Source organism: Phyllostomus hastatus, unplaced genomic scaffold, assembly GCF_019186645.2.
Source record: "Phyllostomus hastatus isolate PE091 unplaced genomic scaffold, TTU_PhHast_1.1 phas_contig_40, whole genome shotgun sequence".
In the NCBI taxonomy this organism is placed as follows: domain Eukaryota; kingdom Metazoa; phylum Chordata; class Mammalia; order Chiroptera; family Phyllostomidae; genus Phyllostomus; species Phyllostomus hastatus.
Window position 1 is genome coordinate 47,316,809 of NW_025333872.1, and position 12,213 is coordinate 47,329,021.

The following is a 12,213-nucleotide window of genomic DNA, read 5'->3' on the forward strand; positions in this document are numbered from 1 at the left end:
CAGGAGTGCAGAGCAATATATCAGGCCAAAATGAGAGGTTTTTTAAAAAATGCTTTCATTGACTTTTGCTGGCTGGCTACTATGGGCTAAAATGTGATAATAATCATAGAAAGCACTGGAGCTGACAGCCAAGTTATGAAAGACTGTTAGCCTTCAGAGAAGCCAGAAAGCATGTTCTGGGAAAATGCCAAAATAGCAGCACCTGGCTCTCTTTGTGGTATTCCCTGTGGGCAGGCGGCACATGGGCCAAGTTACTCTTGGGCTCAGTGTCAGATCTGATTGTTCCTTCTCAGCTGAAGCCATAAATAGAGCTTCTAATTTGAATAAAGACAACAGTTAAGAACTAGTGATTATGAGAAGAGAAGAGAGTAGACAGCAGATAAAAGATCAAACTAAAAAAGGTTAATCCTTGAATTGAAAAGGGAATTTCAAAGACAGTGAATGTCAGAACTACACAAGATGAAGTTTACTGATCAGGGAAACTGGCAGTTGATGGCTTGCACACCAAAGAAAACAGATGTCTGAGACAAAAATGAAAGCAGGAATAAACAAAGAGAGGGACATTTTTGAGAACTTTAAAGGTAATATCCTTAAAGATGAAGCCTGAGTGTGTTCTGAGGAATATTCAGGTAAAGGATTGGTGACTAAAACTGGCATATCTTGGTGGCAGCTTCTCCAGTGTTTGGAGAAAATAAAACAGAGGCTTGTCCCTGGAAATACCAGGGATATATCCAAAGGTCTTTGTGAACGGTTCACAAACACAAATCTGATAGCATTCCAGAGATCAACCAGTGTCTTCTTGCCAAAGAGTAAATGGTATCTCTCCCAAAGGCAGGAGGCATTTGGCTTAGGATCTAATGGGAGAATTGTGGGAACTTGAAGCCAGAATGCACAGGAGAAAGGTTCAGTGGAATGTGAGGTGTCAAGGGAATCTTTGAAAGTGAAGCAATGAATATATAAAGTTTTATGGTACTTTGAGGCAGAATATATCTCGGTATATAGTATAGAAAGTATAGTGTAATATACAGTGTCCGGCAGAAGTAATGACTACTTGAGTGTGGTTGGTAGGATAATAATTTATAGTTTTATTTTGAACATTTCACCTACAATGTCATATGGTATGTTTGAGTATGATATTGTTATGTTACAGAAGTACATGCCTATGATTTTGTAATAAAAGATTTTTTAATAAAAACAGGGCATTATTTGTGCCAGACCCTGTATTTATTCTTGAAGGATCTTAGCATAAAAATTTTAGGGAGAAGTAAAAGCAAAACAACAATAAAACAACCCCCCCACACAAAAAAAATAAAACCAGCAAACCTAAATCATAGTATCCAGAGGAAGTTTACAGAATCCCTGATACCATGCACTAAACACCATCATGATGACATCGAGAGCAAACTGGTCTCTGAGCCTGCCTAAACAGAGTACTAATTGTTCAGTTAGACACCACCTACCAACAAATACCTGAGCTTGGAGTGTAATCTGTGGCTTAACATAAAGTGAAAATAGTTTTTTTGCTGTTTTGAGAATTTATATACAGTTTATTTTTAATCTAAGTTATTATGGGCATATTTTGAAAGACTCAAATTATACACTTCGTATCCTGCAGAAAGGAAAAAAGGAGTGGAGAGATAATCAGGTTTTTTATTAAAATTATTCTTTTTTTGTTTAATTGGGGTTTTTTATTTGTTTTTTTTCAAGCAATAAAGTAATTATAACTAATGTAAACCAAATGAAAATGCTTGCAAGCTTATGTAGTAGCTTGTGGAACTGAAAGAATACCTGAAAAACCAAGGCCAGGAAGGCAGGGTCCTGAGTAGCTCTTCAGACCCAGATAGCAGGGTTTGCAAAATTGCCTTCTCAGTGAATCTTGCTGTGATTAATTAGCTTCAACATTTTCTCCTTTTAGCCCTTCCACTCAAAGTTCAAAGTCCCAGAGAGAGTGAGTTTGAATGACCTGGCTCCCCTGCTTAGCACTGATTAGAAAGGGATAGTAGCATTCTCTGCCATCCCCAAGATTGCACACTAGAGAGGAAAGGCAGTATTCTAATAGGAAATTGGGGTGCTATTATCAGAAGAGAGAGCAATTGCCAGGCAGTAAAACCCAGCAAATATCTGCTATAGAATCCTTTCAGTACAATATGCTTATGGAGTAACCTTCTATTACAAGACTGATTCCATGAAGAACTGAAAGACCCTGATCCTTATATTCAACAGAAATTTTTATTATTCATAATGAATTATGTTTTGAATATAGAAGAGATTGTGTGTGTGTGGTTAGAAATGGTAACAATTTGCATTAGAAATTGGAAGGGATCTATTATCCCAAGAGAGTTTCAGCTATGATGAGAGCTCTGATTCTTGACCAATTCCCTTGACCAGGGAATAATCACATAATTGCAAACACATCTTGTACTCTATGGGCCAGGCACTATCAGAAGCATTTTACAAATACCAATTTATTGAAGCGGGAAAAAGTCACAATGTATCTATACATGGTAAACTTTTCATCTTTTGACTATTTCTAATTTTAGTTTAACCACCAATTTGTCAACAGTTTATTTCTGGCCTTTGGGGTTGGTCTGAGTTGATCTGAAGAACCCCAAGTGGATCTAAAGTTCTGTTCAAATAGTCTATGACAATTTTACCAGTGATAAAAAGTCTCAGCTTATCAGAAATAGTTGACTATGCACCCACACCACAAAGAGAGAATATATGTACCACAAAATTATTGTCAAACACTTTGACACAAGAACTCCTAAAGGCATAAAGGGAAATCTCTTCCAACCCCACATGCCTGCTAGTGTGAGACCTAGAATTACCATTTCTTAAAAAAGCTGCCTGTTTTCCTCAGTTTCACAATTCTCTCCCTAATACCCTGAAGTATATTTGTGGTTTGAGAAGCACAAGTCAAACCCTTTATATCCCAATCTCTCTTTCATTCCTTAACATTCAGTAGAACATTCTTAAAGTATTACTGAAGGTAGTCTCTTAATGGAAAACAGAATCATATGCATACCAAGTCTTATCAGGTATTACTTTTATTAAACATTGTTATTTTTAATGCTCAAGTATTTAAATTACATCTTTTCAAGTACTTGAAACTATTAAAAATCATCGAAAAAGTGTATTAGACAATGCACTGCTACAATTTGCCTTACACTGCACGTTTATTGCTGCCCTTGGTGAGCGCGGCAGGGACGGCTGCGGGCCCTTTAAGAGGAGCCACCCTGGGCCAGCTGGGGCCCAAGATGGCTGCCGAGGAATTGGCAGCTACACTAACCTCCTCCCAGCACCAAAGTGGAATTACAGCTAAATCATAGAAAAGTCGCCCTGAGTAGCCAATTGAAGATTAGCTGGACAGAAGCCTTATAACCAAGGACTCACCAAAGAAGCCATAGAGACTGGTAGGAAGTGTGGAGGCGTGAGAGGGCTGGCCGGGTTCCAAAGAGTGGCAGCTCAAGTTCTAGAAAGATACCTCAGCCAGGGATGGGGAGGTGCTCCCCCGGGAAGTGTGGGGTCCAAACCCCAGGCTGGCTCCCCAACCCAGAGCACCAGACATGGGGAAGGCACCCAAATAAGGTCTGGCTGTGAGAAGCAGCAGGGTTTCTGTCTGTTAGGGAGAGACGGCTGGAGATGAGGGTATCCTCTTAAAGAGCCAATGCACAACAACATTTTTCTCACAGCCACTTACCTCAGGCTCTGGAGAAGGGAGAGCAAAGTGAATTAGAACCACTGAGGAAAGCAAACTAGAACCATTGGATGCCCCTGAAGAGAGTGCTGAAGGGTAGCCACCATGTGCTGAGTCATTCCCCATACTTCAGAAGCCATCTTTCTTGCACAGAACTCTCCCTTCCATGCAGCATCAGGCTGAAGGGAAGCAATAGCCATACCCACTAGATTCCCTCTCACCTCACACTGAGGAGCTTATGCCCTGCTGAGGAGTACAGCTGGAGGCTATTTCAGTGTGTAAGCCCAAGTGGGAGCCTGGAGGTGGTGGCAGATCTCTGGGTGCTTTGAGATGTTTGTTGACATGCCCTTGCCCTGGAGCTGGTAAAAGCTGGCCTTGATGCACACCTTGGTCCTTTCCACATGCATCTAGGCCCAGCAGAGGGAGCTACAAGCTATGGATCAGTGACAGCTCCAAACAGGTTATCCAGGGCCAGTCACAGGTAGCATCTGACATAGGACTGCACCAGAGTCCCTCTGAAGAGTCCCTCTGAAGAGGCCCAGACCCGTACCCAGTGACCCACTTTATAGAAAAAGAAAAAGATCTAATAAGCTTCACAAGCAACATATCCACAGGAAACTCTCAGCAGGCCCCAAACACTGCTAAGGTGAATTCTGCTTTGTGTAATCAGCACCTGCGTGGCACCATGCACTCTATATTGGGGGTTGAGCCTCAGAGTCAGCCATACTGAAGGCTGATCTCATGCATGAACTGGCAAATAGCAATCAAGACTCAATTATAATAGGAGGCTCCACATAATGTGCACAAGGGATATTGCTAGAGCGCCCAGTTCAGGTGATCAGGGAGCCAGCACCACTGCATAAGGCAATCCCACCAAGACTGGGAGTCATAGCAGATCTGCCTAATACATAGAAACAAACACAAACTGGCAGCCAAAATGGAAAGACAAAGAAATAGGACCCAAATTAAAGAACAAGAGAAATCTCCAGAGAAGAGATAAATGAAATAAAGACAAAAAATTTAACAGATATAGAGTCCAAAGTAATGATTATAAGGATGATCAACAGCATAAAAAAGGACATAGTAACCATAAACAGGGACCAGTCAAATACAAAGAATGCAATATCTGAAAAAAAATAATACACTGGCAGAAAAAACAGTAGGTTAAATAAAGCAGAAAACTGAACCAGAGATTTAGAAAATACAGTAGAAAAAAAACCTGTAAGAGCAATAAAAAGAAAAGAATTCTTAAAAAAGGATAGTTTAAGGAATTCTGGGGACAAAATGAAGCATAACAACATCCACATCCTATGGGTACAGAAGGAGAAGACAGAGAGCAAGGGATCAAGAACATGTTTGAAGAAATAATGACCAAAAGTTTCCCTAACCTGGTTAAGAAAAAGGACATACACACCAAGAAAGTGCAGAGTCCCAAACAAGATAGCCCCAAAGATATCACAGCAAGACACATCATAATTTAAAAAGCAAATGTTAAGAACAAAGAAAATCTTAAAAGCTGCAAGAGAAAAAAAGGGGTTAGTACCTACAAGGGAGCTCCCATAAGACTGTCAGCTGATTTCTCAACAGAAACATTTCAGGCCAGAAAGGACTGGTATGAAATATTCAAAGTCATGAAAAGGAAGGACCTACAACCAAGGCTACTTTACCCAGCAAGCCTATCATTTAATATTGAAGGAGAAATAAAGAATTTTCCAGGCAAGAAAAAGCCAGTTTTATCCTAATTCAAAAACCATTTAAAAAACATTACAAAAAAAGAACATTATCAGCCAGTATCCCTGATGAAGATAAATGCTAAAATCCTCAAGAAAATATTAGCAAACCCAGATCCAGCAATGCATTAAAAAGATCATACACAATGATCAAGAAGGATTTATTCTGGGGATGAAAGATTGGTGCAATATCTGCCAATCAATAAATGCAATGCATCACATAAGCAAAATGAAGGATAAAAATCACATGATCATAGCAATAGATGCAGAAAAAGCATCTGATAAAATCCAGCACCCATTTAAGGTAAAAACTCTCAGCAATGTTGGAATAGAGGGTACATACATCAAAGTACTAAAGGTCATATGTGACAAACTCACTGCCAGCATCATACTCATGGTCAAAAACTACAAGTGTTCCCCTTAAGATTGGTAACAAGACAGTACCACTCTTATTCAACATAGTGCTAAAAGTCCTAGCCACAGCACTTAGACAAGAAGAAGACATAACAGGCATCCAAATTGGAAAAATAGAAGTAAAACTCTCATTATTTGTGGAGGACAAGATACTGTCTATAGAGGACCCTAAAAATTCCACCAAAAAACTACTAGAACTGATAAATGAATTCAGTAAAGTAGCAGGATACAAAATAAATACCCAGAAATTAGTTACATTTTTATATGCTAATAATGAACTATCAGAAAGAGCAACTAAGAAAACAACCCCATTTACAATTGCTTCAAAAATAGTAAAATACCTACAAATAAATTTAACCAAGAATATAAAAGACCACCTTGGCGGGTGTGACTAAGTGGATTGAGTGCCAGCCTGGGAAACAAAGGGTCACTGATCCAATTCCAAGTCGTAGCTCATGCCTGGGTTGCAGGCCAGGTGCCCAGTAGGGGGCATGTGAGAGGCAACCACAACCACATATTGATGTTTTTTTCCTATCTCTTTCTCCCCCACTTCACCCTTGTCTAAAAATAAATAAATAAAAATATTTTTTAAAAAGAATGTAAAAGACCCATACTCAGAAAATTCTAAGACTGTGAAGAAATTGAACACGATAAAAATAAATGTAATCATATACCATGTTAATGGATAAGAAGAATTAACATCATTAAAATGTTCTTACTGCTCAAGGAGATCTACAGAGTGAACAAATCCCTATCAAGATAACAATGGCATATTTCAAAGAGCTAAAACAAATATTTCAAACATTTATATGAAATCAGAAAAGTCCCAGAATAACAACATTGATCTTGAGAAGAATAAAGTTGGAGGAATCACATTACCTAACATCAAACTATACTACAAGTCCATAGTAATCAAAACAACATGGTACTAGCATATAAACAGACATATAGATCAATGGAACAAAATAGAGAGCCCAGAAATAAACTGATGACTTTACGGTCAATTAATATTTGATGATGACAGGAAGCAAGCACATACAATGGGCTAAAGATAGTCTTTCAAAAATGGTGTTGGGAAAATTGGGTGGATACATGCAAAAAAAAAAAAATGACTTAACCACCTTCTTACACCACACACAAGAATAAAGTCAAAATGGATTAAAGACTTAAATGTTAGACTCAAAACCATAAAAATCCTAGAAAAAATCATAGGCAACAAAATCACAGACATTTCTCAAGGCAGTGTTTTTTCTGATATATCTACTTGGGCAAAGAAAACAAAAGAAAAAATAAACAAATGGGACTACATCAAACTAAAAACGTTTTGCACAACAAAGGAAACCATCAACAATATGTTCTACCACAGAATGGGAGAACATATTCACCAATGATACATCTATAAAGAGTTAATATCCATAATTTGTAAAGAACTTATAAACCTCAACACTCAAAAAACAATCCATTTTTTAAAAATGGACAAAGAACCTGAATAAACACTTTTTCAAAGAGGAAATACAGAGGGCCAATAGACATATGATAAGATGCCCAATGTCACTAATCGTCAGAAAAATTCAAATTAAAACACAATGAGGTATTACCTCACACCTGTCAGAATGACTATCATCAATAAACCAATGAACAAGTGTTGGCAAAGATGTGGAGAAAGGGGAACACTTGTGCACTCTTGGTAGAAGAGCAGATTGGTGCAGACACTGGAAAGGTATATGAAGTTACTTCAAAAAAATGAAAATGGAATTGCCCTAGGACCCAGTGATTCCACTTCTGGGAGTTTATCCAAAGAAACCCAAAACACTAATTCAAAATAATATATGTAGCCCTATTTTCATTGTGGTGATATTTACAGCTGCCAAGATTTAGAAGAAGCCCAAGTGTCCATCAGTACATGAGTGGCTAAAACAGCTATGGTACATTTACACAATGGAATACTATTTTGGCTAAAAAAAAGGACAATTTTATACTTTGTGATAGCATGGATGGACCTGGAAAGCATTATGCTAAATGAAAAAAGCCAGTCAGAAAAAAACAAATGCCAAATGATTCACTCATATGTGGAATCCAATGAACAAAATGAATTAACAAGCAAAGTAGAGACAGACTCCTAGGTAGAGAACAGACTGACAGCTCTTACCACAGGTCAGGGACATGGGGGCCAAGTTGGTGAAGGGATTGAGCAAAAAAGAAAAAAAGAGAGTAAAAACTTAAGAAAACAGATAACAATACGGTGATTGCAGTGGCAAGGGGAGTGTGTGGAGGTGGAAGAGGGTATAGGAAGGATAAATGGCGATGGGGAAAATAAGACATATTGGGCATCCAACAGAATTTTAGTTGCAAGTAATAGGTGAAAAAGTTACTTTCAAGCAGATGTCAATTTAGTTACAAGAGGCAAACTTTTCTGACAGTTTCTGAACAAAGCAGGGGTTACTGAGAAACTGCTCCTACTGTTTAGTAATTGACCTTGACAATAGAGAAAATTTGAGGAGAGAAGGTGTGCAGAGTGGTAACCAAAACAAACAAACAACAAAAAAAATCACCTCGACTAATACAAAATATCCAGGCACACAGTAGACAGAATATTATTTCTGCCTGGTCACCAATTCTTTCTCATTTGGCTAAAAAAGGGTCATGGAATTAAAATGTATTAGATAGATGCCACCTCTGAGATACTTATCAATAGGCAAACATGGGAGATTTTGCTCATCTAGTGATAAGAATACCTGTATATCAATTTTAATAGTTCTATAGGGAGCTACATGTTAAATGTACCAAGAAAGCAACTAAGCATATATTCATTCATTCATATTTAGTTCATTTTGTCTTATCTAGTTACCACACATTTTACCTTGCATGTAATTGGTTACTCAACATTCATTCAAGCAACGTGTAGAGCCTTTGCTAAGTCTAATCATGTTCAGTAAAGGTTAATGTTACTCCATTTAAAAAGGAGATCCTCCCAGTAAATTTTCTCAGTCTGTAGATCCCAGGGTCTGGAAAAAAACAATTCTCAGACTAGATAAATTTATAAAGTAGGGTCAAATGTAACTAAACTTCTATAAATCTGTTCTTGAATTGCATCATTATAAATTTTGAATACCCTTTATTGTTAAATGCTTGTAGTTTTGCATTTGTGTTCATAAGTGAAATAAAACATTTTTAGTTTTTTATATTTTCTTTTGGTAAGATAATAACTGGCTTCATATAAGTTAAGCTTCTTTGCTTATTTTTTGTTTTCTACAATGGTTTTTAAGTGACAATGGTATTTGCTATTCATTGAATTCATGATATCACTCCTGCAGAACTATCTAGGTCTAGAGTTTGATTTTAGTTACCATTTACAAAGTCCATTTCTTTCATTGTTATTTGCTTAATCATAGTTTGTTTTTTTTTAATTTTTTAAAGATTTTATTTATTTATTTATTTATTTTTAGAGAGGGAAGGGAGAAAGAGAGAGAGAGAGAGAGAGAAACATCAATGTGCAGTTGCTGGGGGCTGTAGCCTGCAACCCAGCCATGTGCCCTGACTGGGAATCGAACCTGTGATGCTTTGGTTCGCAGCCCATGCTCAATCCACTGAGCTAAGCCAACCAGGGTGCTTAATCATAGTTTTTTATTAAAATTGGCATTTTTCTATTTGTGCAGAAATATGACCATTTATCTCATTAGGTTTTCAAATTTATTACCATAAAATTACTTTAAATAGTCATTTCTAGTTTTTTCTATGATAAATCAATAAATTACCCTTTTTTGTTATTTAATTTGATTTTCTCTTCTTGACTATCCTTGCCTAATATTTTACCATAGTATTTTTTCCAGTTTTATTGAATTATAATTGACATGTAGCATGGTATTATTTTAAGGTGTTCAACAAATAATTTGATTTATGTGTATGTTGTGAAATGATTACCACAGTAAGTTCAGTTAACATCCATCACCTTGCGCAGTTATATGTGATATTATCTCAAATTTCTGCTCTGCATTTCGTTGATTTTTATCCATATCTCAATTCTGTATTTCTTATATCCTTGAACCATTGTTCTCTGTCCAGTTTGTTGAGTGACCTCTTTGTTAATTTTCTGAAAACTGTGCAAACCTATAAATTTCCTTGTAAGTACTGTTTTAACCACATATTACAAAATGGGACAAGTAGTACCTTCAATGTTATTTAGTTCTAAATAGATGAGATTTCCTTCATATTCCTTTTTGATTTTATCTATTGTTTAAGAGTTCATTAATACTTCCTGGCGTAGTTAGTATACACATTTGTTTTCCTTTGTCTCAGTCTTTGATTCCAATAATTCTCATCTAGCATTGTGTCCAAGGTAAAATGTCCAGAATCTTTGGACTTATGAAATCAAGCTTTACCACATAGAAAATATCATAGGTTTTAAGAAAAACTATATAACTAAAATAGGATTTTTAAATGTTCACATAAATTTAAACATTTAAATAAAGAACAATTTCTCCCTTTTTCTTTCATGTTTTTTCCATGTAATGTTTTTTACACTACTTTGATCAAGATTTCAAAATATTTTAATGCATCTGAAATTGAAAGATCATATTATTTTGTGAGAATGTAACAGAACCACTTTGGGTTCAATTGCCCGCTGCTGAAAAACTATGACTTCCAGTGCCAGAGTCTTACAAAAAGGAAGGAACTATTTGTTCAAAAGTTATACGGGTTTAGAATAATTGTAGAATTCTACTATTAAATTCCAGTTCCTTTAAAAACAAACAAGCAAACAAACAAAACTCACCCATAAACATACAGTCTTGCCTCCCCTTGACAAAACAGGCCAGTCAGAGGACCGTTTCTCAGGAAAATAACTGGAAGTCTGTAGCTTAGCTGGGAAGATTCCCATCTGTATTCTGGCTTCTTCTAGTCATCCATACTCAGCTAGGCTCCTGCTCTTAATCCAAAACCATATGGCTCCTCCTCATGGTGGACCGGTGGGGTTCCTTCTGCATCCTTTCAAACTATGTGGTCAAGACAGCTTTCTCCCTCACAAGCCACATGGTAAAGAGAGCAACAGCTGCCCCACACTTGGGTTCAGATCCCAGCATGGATCTTCCTCTGTAACTACATTTCCAACTCCTCCCACACTGGGTTACCTCTGCCCTTCCCCATATTTCCTGCCCTTCTTGGCTGACATTGTTATTCTGGACAGGCTTGACACTATGATATAGGAGCCCTGTAGGAGCCACCTCCAAGCCTCTCTTGCAGGCACGGTAAACCCCTTACAAATTAGAGTCACACCCATCTCCCTGGCTCTAAATGCCGCAGGCACAGCTACTTAACATTACTAAAATACTGGTCAAGTTCTTTAGATATGCAGAGTAACTCTCCGTGAGCCTACTCCACTTGTTTCCCTTTGCCCCAAGCCAAGTTAGTGGGGAAGCTTCCCCATTTGGGGGGACCTTTAGCTTAGCACCCCATTATAAGGAGAATAATGTGTTTCAATAGGTTCATAAGAACTTGACTGAAAGCCCTGGCTGGCGTAGCTCAGTGGATCGAGCGCGGGCTGCGAACCCAAGTGTCGCAGGTTCAATTCCCAGTCAGGGTACATGCCTGGGTTGCAGGCCATGGCCTCCAGCAACCGCACATTGATGTTTCTCTCTCTCTCTCTCTCTTTCTCCCTCCCTTCCCTCTCTAAAAATAAATAAATAAAGTCTTGAAAAAAGAATTTGACTGAGACAGTTCTGCAAATATGTTACATATTTTTTCTTTGTGTTTATAATCATAAGGAGGCATGAATGACAAAGAAAATACCTTGATGATGCTTCCATTAAAAAAAATTTAGCCCTGACTGGTGTGGCTCAGTGGATTGAGTGCCTGTCTGCAAACCAAACAGTTGCTGGTTGGATTCCCAGTCAGGGTGCATGCCTGGGTTGCAGGCCAGGTCCCCAGTAGGGGGTGTGCAAGAGACCACCACATATTGACGTTTCTTTCCCTCTCTTTTTTCTTCCCTCCCCTTCTGTAAAAATAAATACATAAAATATTTTTTAAAATTTAAACCTTGACTCATTGTTACAGCTACAACAAAAAAATTCATAAGGTGAATATTGTTCTCCATAAAATTTCATTATTGTTTGAGAATCTACTTACTGTCATTGTATACTAATATTATTTTAATTCTAGGAAAAACTATTTTTAGTGCCTCAATACTACCTAAGTGTGAATGTTGTTCTAATGTCAGTAGGGTATTTGATGATCACATCCTAGTAGATAGTAGGAAGAACTTAATAAATGTAAACAAAAACATTTTAAATTGAACAATGAGTGGTTTTAATTTAAGTATTTTTGGGGTTAGTAAGTTTACTAAAAGAAACAAAGTCAAAACAAAAACATCAAATCAAG

At 37.4% G+C, this 12,213-nt stretch overlaps 1 protein-coding gene across 6 annotated transcripts in view; it reads left to right on the top strand.

Moving 5' to 3' along the window:
• Nucleotides 1-12,213, top strand: part of FUT9 (fucosyltransferase 9) — a 161,897-nt gene that overhangs the window by 136,802 nt on the left and 12,882 nt on the right. The gene's annotated exons all lie outside the window — the stretch shown is intronic.